Here is a 9,831-nt window from a genome sequence, read left to right on the forward strand (position 1 = left end):
GGTCTTGACTCTTTATCCAACTTGCCAGTCTGTGCCCTTTAACTGGGGCATTTAGCCTGTTTACCTTTAAGGTTAATATTGTTATGTGTGAATTTGATCTTGTCATTATGATGCTAGCTGATTATTTTGCCCATTAGTTGATGCAGTTTCTTCATAGTGTCAACGGTCTTTACAATTTGGTATGTTTTTCCAGTGGCTGGTACTGGTTTTTCCTTTCTGTATTTAGTACTTCCTTCAGGAGCTCTTGTAAGGCAGGCCTGGTGGTGACAAAATCTCTCAGAATTTGCTTGAGTGTAAAGGATTTTATTTCTCCTTTGCTTATGAAGCTTAGTTTGGCTGGATATGAAATTCTGCATTGAAAATTCTTTTCTTTGAGAATGTTGAATATTGGTTCCCCCTCTCTTCTGGCTTGTAGGGTTTATACAGAGAGATCCACTGTTAGTTTGATGGACTTCCCTTTGTGGGTAACTCGACCTTTCTCTATGGCTTCCCTTAACATGTATTCCTTCATTTTGACCTTGGTGATTCTGATGATTATGTGTCTTGGAGTTGCTCTTCTTGAGAAATATCTTTGTGGTGTTCTCTGTATTTCCCAAATTTGAATGTTGGCCTGTCTTGCTAGGTTGAGAAAGTTCTTCTGAATAACATCCTGAAGTGTGTTTTCCAACTTGATTCCATTCTCCCTGTCACTTTCAGATACACCAATCAAATGTAGGTTTGGTCTTTTCACATAGTCTCATATTTCTTGGAGGCTTTGTTCATTCCTTTTCATTCTTTTTTCTCTAATCTTGTCTTCACACTGTTTCATTAAGTTGATCTTCAATCTCTGATATCCTTTCTTCCACTTGATCCATTAGGCTATTGATATTTATGTATGGCTTACGAAGTTCTCGTGCTGTGTTTTTCAGCTCCATGCAGTTATTTATGTTCTTCTCTATTCCAGTAGCAATTCCTCTAACCTTTTTTTCAAGGTTCTTAGCTTCCTTGCATTTGAATTAGAACATGATCCTTTAGCTCAGCTTACCCACCTTGTGAAGCCTACTTCTGTCAATTCATCAAACTCATTCTCTGCCCAGTTTTGTTCCCTTACTGGTGAAGAGTTGTGATCCTTCAGAAGAGAAGAGGCATTCTGGTTTTTGGAATTGTCAGCCTTTTTGTGCTGGTTTTTCCTTATCTTCATAGATTTATCTACCTTTGGTCTTCAGTGTTGGTGATCTTCAAATGGAGTTTCTGTGTGGACATCCTTTTTGTTGATGTTGATGCTATTCCTTTCTGTTTGTTAGTTTTCCTTCTAACAGTCAGGTCCCTCTGCTGCAGGTCTGCTGGAGTTTGCTGGAGGTCCACTCCAGACCCTGTTTGCCTGGGTATCACCAGCAGAGGCTGCAGAACAGCAAAGATTCCTTCCTCTGGAAGCTTCATCCCAGAGGAGGACCTGCCAGATGCCAGCCAGAGCTCTCCTGTATTAGGTGTCTGTCAACCCCTGCTGTGAGGTATCTCTCAGTCAGGAGGCAAGAGAGTCAGGGACTCACTTGAGGAGGCAGTCTGTCCCTTAGCAGAGTTTGAGCTTGAGCAGCTGGGAGATCTGCTGCTCTCTTCAGAGCTGCCAGGAAGAAACATTTATGCCTGCTAAAGCTGTGCCCACAGCCACCCTTTCCCGCAGGTGCTCTGTCCCCGGGAGATGGGAGTTTTATTGATAAGCCCCTAACTGGGGCTGCTGCTTTTCTTTCAGAGATGCTCTGCCCAGATAGGAGGAATCTAGAGAGGTGGTCTGGCTATAGCAGCTTTGCCAAGCTGTGGTGGGTTCCATCCAGTTCAAACTTCCCAGCGGCTTTGTTTACACTGTGAGAGGAAAACTGCCTATTCAAGCCTCAGTAATGGTGGACACCCTGTCCCCTCACCAAGCTTGAGCATCCCAGGCCAACTTCAGACTGCTGTGCTGACAGCAAGAATTTCAAGCCAGTAGATCTTAGCTTGCTGGGCTCCATGGGGGTGGGATCCACTGAGCTAGACCACTTGGGTCCCTGGCTTCAGCCCTCTTTCCAAGGGAGTGATGGTTCTGTCTCACTGGCATTCCAGGTGCCACTGGGGTGCAATAAAAAACTTCTGCAGCTAGCTCAGTGTCTGCCCAAATGGCCACCCAGTTTTGTGCTTGAAACTCAGGGCCCTGGTGGCAAAGGTGCCCAAGGGAATCTCCTGGTCTTTGGGTTACAAAGACCATGGGAAAAGTGTACTATCTGGGCCAGAGTGCACCATTCCTCACAGCACAGGCATTCAGTTTCCCTTGGCTAGGGGAGGGAGTTCCCTGAACCCTTGCACTTCATGGTTGAGGTAACACCCCAACCTGCTTTGTCTTGCTCTCTTTGTCTTGCTTGCTGCACCCACTGTCTAGCGAGTCCCAATGAGAGGAGCCAGGTACCTCAGTTGGAAATGCAGAAATCAGCCACCTTCTATGTTGATCTCACCAGGAGCTACAGATCACAGTTGTTTCTATTCGGCCAACTTGCCAACCACCACATTATAAATTTTATCCTGTTAGGTACCAGATATTTTTGCATTCCTATAAGTATTCCTTAGATTTTCCTGAGATGCTGTTAAAATATTTGAAAACAGGTTGACCTTTTTGAAGCTTGCTTGTAAGCTTTGTTAGATAAGACTAAAGCAGCGTTTATTCTAGGGTTAATTTTCTCCACTACCAAGGCAAAACCCTTCTGGGTTCTGTCCCTAATGCTCCATGAATTATGGATTCCACTCTATATAGTGGTACTAGGCACCATATCAGTCACGTATGAGTGTCATACATTGTCCCATCTAATCTTTTTAGGTGTTTCTTTCCCTGGCCTCAGGCAGTTTCCTCAAATGCATGCTCTCAGTAGTATTCAGATGAATATTCAAAGACCCTCTGCAAATTTTTGAAGTTCTTTCTATCTTTTGTGTGACCCTCTCCTCTCCTTTAGTTAGACTGCAATAAGTTAGAAATGTATACTATAAATCCTGAAGAAAACACCAAAATTACAAAACAAAGAGTTACAACAAATAAGTCAACAAAAGTAATAAAATGGAATAATAAAAATACTCATTACAAATGATAATAGACATCTTAGGCAAATCTAATACAACAATATATTAAAAGGTTAATACGTCATGACTAGGAAGTTTAGGTTGGTTTAATATTCAAAAATCAACGTAATTCACCATGCTAACAGACAAAAAAATATAATCCTCTCAATAGATACAGAAAAAGCATTTGACAAAATTTAATGATCATTTCTTATTTTTAAAGTGCTCAGAAAACTGGAAATAAGAGAGAACTTCCTCACCCTGATAAAGTTCATCTGTAATAACCTATACCTAATATCACACTTGAAGCAAAAGTCAAGTACAAATGGCTTTACCAGTGGATTTTACCACACACTGAAGAAACAAATAATGCCAATACTACACAAACATAGATGCAAAAATTCAAAACAAATTATTAGCAAATTGAATCCAGCAATTTATAAAAAGAACAATACATTACAATTAACTTGGGCTTATTCTAAGAAAGCGAAGTTTGTTTACTACTTGGAAATTGATCAATGTAATTGATTGTAATTCACAAATTAAAAGGATGAAGAAGAAAAAAATTGCATAATTATCTCTATAGATATAGAAAAGCCATTTGATAAAATTCAATACCTGTTCTTGTTTAAAATTAGAAAGCAATAAAAAGCTTAGCAAATTAATGACAGAAGGAAACTTCCTTAATTTCATAAAGGACAACTATAAAAAAATTGCAGCAAACATCATTTTTACTGACAAATATTGAAAGACTTACCCTTGATATCAAGAGTGATGCAATGATGCTCACTTTCACCTTCCTTATTCAACATTATATCACAGATCTTATGTAATGCAAGGCAAGAGGCAGAGGAGGATAAAATAATCAAAAATAAATAAATAGGATCATCTTGTAGTTCATAAGCATGATGATTGGCTTTTCACACACGTATGAGATGTGCCTCCCTCAAACCTTGGTATTATGTTGGCACATTACCCATCTGATGTGAAACAGAAAAATAAAGAAAAGAAAGAAAAATAAAGCTGTCTCTTGGTATATCTGAAAACTGAAAAGAATGTACAAAGAAACTGATAGAGTTAAAAAATTAATTTAACCAAGTCAAGCAAAGTCACAGCTCAATATACAAAAATTAATTGTATTTCTATATACAACCACTATATATATATATATATATATATATATATATATAGTCCTTTTCTGTAGCATCAAAACATAAGTACCCTTAAATAAATCCAAGAAAATATGTGCAAAACCCGAAGACAAAAAAACCAACATGCTTGATTAAGATAAATTAAAGAAGACTGAAATAGGTGGGGTAAGACAACACAGTTATAGGTTGAAACAAATCAATATTGTAAATGTATTAATTCTCCCCAGATTGACATAAAATTCACTGCCATTCTAATAAAAAAATCTCAACGTTTTGAAAAATGTTGTAGACATTGATAAACTGATTCCAAAATTTATGTAAAAGTGCAAAGTATCAAAATAGCTAGGAGAATCTTGAGAAAGAGTAACAAATGTGGAGGTCTTAAACTACCAGATATTAAGCTACATTATAAAGCTCCTGTAATTCAGACACTTGTAGAAGAGCACAAAGTTAGCCAATGCACAATAGAACAAAATAGAGAACCCATAAACAGACTCATGTGTGCTGTCATTTGCCTTATCACAAAAATAAGATGACAGAACAGTGGGAAATAGTCTTTTAAATAAATGAAGCGGCGGATGCTGGGAAGATGGCCGCCTAAGAACAGCTCAGGACTTCAGCTCCCAGTGAAAGTGCAGAGGGTGAGTGGACGCCCCATTTCCAGACGAATTTTTATTGCCCACAGACCAGGAGATACCCAGGCAAAGGGGTCACCAGCGCCACTGTTCCGGCCGGTGCGGCTGTTTTGGCCCCAGTGGGGCTGATTCGGCCCACACGGCTGCTGTGACCATGCCCTGTTGCGGTGGTTCTCCGTACAAAAGCCACTGGTCTGGGAGCCCTCTTAGCTGGTGAGCCCTGAGACGGCAGAGTTGCCCATTCATCTGAAATAGCAAGCCAGGCCAGGAGATTCCTAGGAAAAAATCCACGAGGAGCCAGCGCCACAGTTTGAGCCGACTCAGTGAGTCGCGGCACGAGAGATCCTGGCGCCTTTTCAACAAGCGACTGGAACGCTGGGTCATTCCACTTAAAAAATAAAAAAAAGACTCTGAGTCAGGGAGCCAGTTGATCAGGCTCAGCTGGTCCCACACCCCACCCCCAACAACAAGGAAAACAAAAACAGTAATTGAAAACTCTCTGGGTTGAGTGTTTCACAGCAAGCACAGCTGAACCCAGGATGGTCTGGCTCAGTGGGGGAGGGGCATCCGCCATTACTGAGACTCTCCACCACTAAGGAGGCAGGCCGCTGTTGCTAAGGCAACCCGCCATTGCTGAGGCAACCTGCTACAACAGAGAGAGTCGGCCATAACAGAGGCGGGGCCACCATTGCCGAGGCAGTCTAACTACACCCACAAAAACAGGACTGCAGGGAAGAGCTGCAGGGAAGAGCACAGGGAAGAGCACAGGGAAGAGCACAGTAGCTCAGCAAAGCCTCTGCAGGCAGACAGTGGCCAGGTGGGTTGATAGCTGGGCGGGGCAGACCTGAAAGAAAAAAACAAATGCAGCAGCACAATGGAAACTCATAAAGCCCTAACTCCCCGGGACAGAGCACCTGGGAACAAAAAGTGGTTTATGAGTTCAGCTGCAGCAGGCCTAAACATACCTGCCAAGCAGCCCTGAATGAACAACGGAGCTCACAGCTCAGGACATAAGCCCCAATAAAAGATAGACTGTCTCCTCAAGTAGCTCCCTGACCCCCATAGATCCAAAGACTCACCTCATAAAGGAGAGAATGAACTGACAGTTGGCGAGCATCCTTCTGGGACAAAGATAGCAGAAGAGGAAACTGGTAGCAACCCTTACTGTTCTGCAGCTGCTGCAGGTGATTCCCAGGCAAGCAGGGCCTGGAGAGGACATCAGTAGTAGGGCCAGACTGTTAGAAGGAAAGCTTAAAAAAAAAAAAAGTAACTTCAGCATCCACGAACTAGAAGCTCACTCAGAGACCCAATCTGAAAGACAGTAACTACAAAGACAACAGGTGGATAAACCTACAAAAATGGGAAGAAACCAGCACAAAAAGGATGAAAACTCCCGAAACCAGAACACCTCTCCTCCTAAAAGGGATCACAACTCCTCACCAGCAAGAGAACCAGACCAGATGGAGAAGGATTGTGATGAAATGACAGAATCAGACTTCAGAAGGTTGGTAGTAAGAAACTACAGTGAGGTAAAAGAACATGTTCTAACCCAACGCAAAGAAACTAGGAACCTTGAAAAAAGATTGGACAAAATGCTAACGAGAATGGACAACATAGAGAGGAATATAAGTAAATTGATGGAGCAGAAAAACACAACACGAGAACTTCGTGAAGCATGCACAAGCTTCAACAGCCAAATTGACCAAGCAGAAGAAAGGATATCAGAGGTTGAAGATCAACTCAATGAAATAAAAAGAGAAGGCAAGAACGGAGAAAAAAGCACAAAAAGGAATGAACAAAATCTTCAAGAAATGTGGGACTATGTGAAAAGACCTAACCTACGTTTGATAGGTGTACCTGAATGTGATGAAGAGAATGAATCCAAGCTGGAAAATACTCTTCAGGATATTATCCAGGAAAACTTCCTCAACCTAGCAAGGCAGGCCAATATTCAAATGTAGGAAATACAGAGAACACCACAAAGATATTCCTCAAGAAGAGCAACCCCAAGGCACATAATCATCAGATTCAACAGGGTTGAAATGAAAGAGAAAATGCTAAGGGCAGCCAGAGAGAAAGGTCGGGTTACCCACAAAGGGAAGCCCATTAGACTCACAGCAGATCTCTCAGCAGAAACCCTACAAGCCAGAAGAGATTGGGGGGCAATATTCAACATCCTTAAAGAAAAGAACTTTCAACCCAGAATCTCCTATCCAGCCAAACTAAGCTTCATAAGTGGAGGAAAAATAAAATCCTTTGTGAACAAGCAAGCACTCAGAGATTTCATCACCACCAAACCTGCTCTATAAGAACTCCTGAAAGAGGCTCTACACATATAAAGGAACAACTAGTACCAGCCACTCCAAAAACATACCAAGTGGTAAAAGAGCATCAACACAATCAAAAATCTGCATCAACTAACCAACAAAACAGCCAGGTAGCAGCAAAATGACAGTATCAAATTCACACATAACAATACTATCCCTAAATGTAAATGGTCTAAATGCCCCAGTCAAAAGACACAGACTGGCAAATTGGATAAAAAGCCAAAACCCATCAGTGTGCTGTATCCAGGAAACACATCTTACATGCAAGGATACACAAAGGCTCAAAATAAAGGGATGGAGGAAGATCTACTAAGTAAATGGAGAGCAAAAAAAAAAGGCAGGAGTTGCAATTCTCTTCTCTGATAAAACAGACTTTAAAGCAACAAAGATCAAAAGAGACAAAGAAGGACATCACATAATGGTAAAAGGATCACTGCAACAAGAAGAGCTAACAATCCTAAATATATACACACCCAATACAGGAGCACCCAGATACATAACGCAAGTTCTTAATGACTTACAAAGAGACTTAGACTCCCACACAATAATGGTGGGAGACTTTAACAACCCATTGTCAATATTAGATCAACCAGACAGAAAATCAACAAGGATATCCAGGACCTGAACTCAGACCTGGAACAAGCAAACCTAATAGACATTTATAGAACTCTCCACCCCAAATCCACAGAATATACATTCTTCTCAGCACCACATCACACCTACTCTAAAATTGACCACAGAATCGGCAATAAATCACTCCTCAGCAAATAGAAAAGAATGGAAATCATAAGAAGCGTCTCTCAGACCACAGTGCAATCGAGTTAGAACTCAGAATGCAGAAACTAACTCAGAACCGCACAGCTTCATGGAAACTGAATGACTTGCTCCTGAATGTTGACTGGATAAACAATGAAATGAAGGCAGAAATAAAGATGTTCTTCGAAACCAATGAGAATGAAGACACAACATACCAGAATCTGTGGGACACATTTAAAGCAGTCTCTAGAGGAAAATATATAGCAATGAGTGCCCACATGAGAAGAAAGGAGAGATCTAAAATTGACACCCTATCATTAAAATTGAAAGAGCTAGAGGAGCAAGATCAAAAAAACTCAAAACCTAGCAGAAGACAGGAAATAACTAAGATCAGAGCAGAACTGAAGGAAATAGAGACACAAAAAACTCTTCAAAAAATCAATAAATCCAGGAGCTGGATTTTCAAAAAGATCAACAAAATAGACCACTAGCCAGATTAATAAAAAAGAAAAGAGAGAATAACCAAATTGATGCAATAAAAAACGATAAAGGGGATATCACCACAGATTCCACAGAAATCCAAACCATCATCAGAGATTATTACAAACAACTCTATGCACATAAACTAGTAAACGTGGAAGAAATGGATAAATTCCTGGACACCTGCATCCTCCCAAGCCTAAACCCGGAAGAAGCCGAAACCCTGAATAGACCAATAACAAGGTCTGAAGTCGAGGCAGCAATAAAGAGCCTACCACCCAAAAAAAGCCCAGGTCCAGATGGGTTCACAACCGAATTCTACCAGACATACAAAGAGGAATTGGTACCATTCCTTCTGAAACTATTCCAGACAATCCAAAAAGACGGAATCCTTCCCAAATGATTTTATGAGACAAACATCATCCTGATACCAAAACCCGGCAGAGACTCAACAAGAAAAGAAAACTTCAGGCCAATATCCATGATGAACATAGATGCAAAAATCTTCAAAAAATACTGGCAAGCCGATTGCAACAGCGTATCAAAAAGCTCATCCACCATGATCAAGTAGGATTCATCCCGGGGATGCAAGGCTGGTTCAAAATACGCAAGTCCATAAATGTAATTCACCACATAAACAAAATCAAAGACAAAAACCACATGATTATCTCAATTGATGCAGAGAAGGCTTTTGACAAAATTCAATAGCCCTTTATGCTAAAAACCCTCAATAAACTAGGTATTGACGGAAGGTATCTCAAAATAATAAAAGCTATTTACAACAAACCAACAGCCAATATCATACTGAATGGGCAAAAACTGGAAGCATTCCCTTTGAAATCTGGCACTAGACAAGGAGGGCCTCTCTCACCACTCCTATTCAATATAGTACTGGAAGTTCTAGCCAGAGCAATCAGGCAAGAAAAAGAAATAAAGGGTATTCAAATTAGAAAGGAGGAAATCAAATTGTCTCTATTTGCAGATGACATGATTGTATATCTAGAAGACCCCATTGTCTCAGCCCAAAATCTCCTGAAACTGATAAGCAACTTCAGCAAAGTCTCAGGATACAAAATCAATGTGCAATAATCACAAGCATTCCTATACACCAGTAACAGACTTAAAGAGAGCCAAATCAAGAACAAACTGCCATTCGCAATCGCTACAAAGAGAATAAAATACCTAGGAATACAACAAACAAGGAACGTAAAGGACCTCTTCAAGGAGAACTACAAACCACTGCTCGACGAAATAGGAGAGGTACACAAACAGATGGAGAAACATCCATGTTCATGGTTAGGGAGAATCAACATCGTGAAAATGGCCATACTGCCCAAAGTAATCTACAAATTCAATGCTATTCCCATCAAGCTACCAATGACCTTCTTCACAGAACTGGAAAAAAACACCTTAAACTTCATATGG

The 9,831-nt window shown here is 40.7% G+C and overlaps 1 non-coding gene across 1 annotated transcript; it reads left to right on the plus strand.

Annotated features, from left to right (window-relative positions):
- The first annotated feature begins 3,941 nt into the window (after positions 1–3,941).
- On the plus strand, positions 3,942–4,043 carry LOC120364842 (small nucleolar RNA U13). Its single transcript, XR_005579979.1, has one exon. It is a non-coding gene; the product is annotated as a small nucleolar RNA U13 (small nucleolar RNA).
- The last annotated feature ends 5,788 nt before the right edge of the window (positions 4,044–9,831 follow it).

This window comes from Saimiri boliviensis, chromosome 6 (genome assembly GCF_048565385.1).
Source record: "Saimiri boliviensis isolate mSaiBol1 chromosome 6, mSaiBol1.pri, whole genome shotgun sequence".
Classification (NCBI taxonomy): domain Eukaryota; kingdom Metazoa; phylum Chordata; class Mammalia; order Primates; family Cebidae; genus Saimiri; species Saimiri boliviensis.